Below are 3132 nucleotides of genomic sequence, written 5' to 3'. Positions count from 1 at the left end.
CTTGAATTTTTTTGCATGTTCATAAGCACAAAACATTTGTCTGCCTCAGCTTCGCCTGTCTTATTCTATGTTGTCTTGATATTGTGATTTGAATATCCCTGGTCCAGAAAGTGGCACTCTGAGGAAGTGTGGGCTTTTGGAGGAAGCATGTCATCCTTGTGGGAGTGGACTTTGAGACTCTTCTCCAAGCTGCCTGGAGGCCAGTGTTCTGTTGACCTTCAGAACAAGATATAATAGTCTCCGTTCTTCCAGTGCCATGCCTACCTAGACACTGCTGCATCACCTGCCGTGATGATAATGGACTGAACCTTACAACCTGGAAGCCAGCCCCAATTAAATATTGTATTTTGTAAGTGTTGCCTTGGTCACTGTATCTCTTCATAGCAATGGAAACCCTAAACAAGACACTTGATCTGTGCTTTCTCATTATTTCCTCAAAGTGATGCTCATCACAGTCTTCTTTCTACCAAGCCATGGTGACTACAATAAAATAAAATACTGTTCTTGACTTAAAGCTAGTTTCAACTGAGCCATGGAGAGTGGAGTTGTGTTGGAAGAGTGTTGAGACTATTTGTACTTGATAATATTGCACTGATTGCATGTTCTCATTTGTAGTAAAAGCAAATTTTATATGTAAATCAAAACCTATACTACTTTTTAAAATTTTAAACACCATGGCTCTCATTTCAGTCAGATAACTGTGACTCTCAACCTTCTTAATACTCTGGTCATTTAATTCAGTTTCTTATGTTGGAATAACCCCAACAAGAAAGCTATTTTTGTTGCTACTTCATAACTGTAATTTTGCTAGTTATGAACTATAATGTAGACCATCTTGGTTTTCTGATGGTCTAAGCTAACCCTGTGAAAGGGTCATTTGACCTCTAAAGGAGTTATCACCTATAGATTTAAAACCATCAATTTAGGAGGTCAGCATATCCAGTGAAGATCACCAAACTCCTTGATGTGAGAAATTTATTATCATTTTGTTGTTGTTCCTTTGTGTTATGTCAAGCATTTGGTCACCACTTCAGTCATAGCAGTAAGAGCTTTTGGCCTCATTCTGAATGGTCTCTAACTTAAAGAGTAATTTGACCCTTAAATTATAAATGCTTCATCCTTGAGTGTTGAAATCAGGACCTGTTGTACTATTTTACAGTTACAATCATGTGGTCTGAACTAATTGGCTTGTCCATAGTAAAGGCAACTTTCTCCTCAAGGGAGGACATTTTGTTCAAACACTCATGGTGTGCATATCTATGGAGCATCTTAGTCTACAGTACTTTCCGGGAGAATGTTTGGCCACAGTAATAGAAATGGTTTTTAGGTTTCAGGCCAGGAGGACAAAGTGTAATAGTATAGAGGGAAGTCTTGTGATACCTATTAAAAGCTACTGATGGTAGGCCAAACTGCTGACCTCAGAAAGCTGTCTGGCTCAATGGCATTGTCCCTCTCTCTCTTCAGTTTTTGTTTGTATTTGCTTTTATTAGAATAGAAACACTAGAGTTCAAAATGTTGATTTTCAAATAAAAAATTTTACTTATTGTTACTCTTCATTTTTCCCCCTTGTATATTCAGCTTTCATGTCACACATGGCCCATTTACTCCACTTCCGTGTTAACACCTCTTTCTTCTTCTCCTGGTTTCCAGTCTAGACCCATTGCTCATATCTACTTTTTTATCCCCTTTCATATATATATCTCAACATTAAGGTTAAGATTTGCATATAAAAATGAAAGCACAATTTTTTAATCTTCATAAGTCTGAGGCACCATGCTTAACACTTCCCAGACCCATTCACTTCCCCCAGAATATCATATTTTCCTTTTTTATCAGGTAGTAGGTGTTGAGAGCCACACCCAAAGATGGTGCCGGCTTCCTGCCGATGACTCAGCAAACAGAGCTGTTGCCCAGCCCGAGAGACATAGTGCGCATATACCACAGATGTCACAGCCCGCTCTCGGGGCATGCTAATAAGTTACTGAAGGGCGCACCAATCAGGTAGCGACACGAGTCTCCTGGGCATATATAAGCAGTGCATTTTCCTTCCACGTGGTCCCCTGCTCAGAGTGCTGTACAATAAAGGTTGTTCGCAGAAGAATCCTGTTGTCGCACGTTGTTCCTGCCGGTGGGACATGGGGCTCGAGACAAGTAGGTTTATGTTTGTTATATATGTTATATATATTTGCCAAAATCAATTCTCTGCCCTTCTGTTGATGAGTATCCACACTGGACCCTTTATTTTGTTATAACCATGGATAGTTATACTACAATGACTCATATAGGATATGGAGTCCTTGAAGTATATGCTTGAGAGTGTTATAGCAGGGATATATATATATATATATATATATTTGTTTTATATAATAAATAAATAAATCTTTAAAAAATTCTTAGCTGTTTAAGATTGGATTCAAGAACACATTAAGAAGATCATTTATCATTATCAATTAAAATTCACACAAAAAATGCAAGGTTGGCTCAATATATTTAAATATATCAATGTAATACAATGTATCCATAAACATAAGAACAGAAAACTCAGAACCATCTTGATAGATGTGTTAAAGTCACTTGAGAAAGTTCAATATGTACTCATAATAAAGCCCTGAAGAAATTAGAAACAGATGGAATGTGTCATTGTTTCTAAAAAGCCTTTTCTATTCTCTTATTCACTTAAAATTTTTAAGTGAAACTTTATCCAAAAGAACTGACAAAAATAAAAGCACCACATATAAAATTAATGAGAGCTAATGACTATCCATCTCAATGGACTTCTATAACCTGAGGATACTTTATTATTACATGCATTTATATTTACATAGAGGTAGATGTGTGTGTGTGTATATGTGTGTGTCCTTCTACCATGTAAATCCCAGGGATTCCACTTAAGTAGCCAAGATTAGTAGCAAATGCCTTATTATTATTATTACTGTTATTATTATTATTATTATTATTATTATTATTATTATTATTTTGCTGAATAATTTGTCACACCAGTTCCAGAAAATAATTTTAAATGAAAAGATAAAGACAATAAAAAGTTACAATTAAATTAAGACCTTTGTATGTAGAAGAAATATACTTTTATCTCTAAAATGCTTCATCCTTCATCTTAATACAGAAATAGCT

This window comes from Micromys minutus (genome assembly GCF_963924665.1).
Source record: "Micromys minutus genome assembly, chromosome: 13".
Taxonomy (NCBI): Eukaryota; Metazoa; Chordata; class Mammalia; order Rodentia; family Muridae; genus Micromys; species Micromys minutus.
This window is presented reverse-complemented; position numbering follows the sequence as displayed.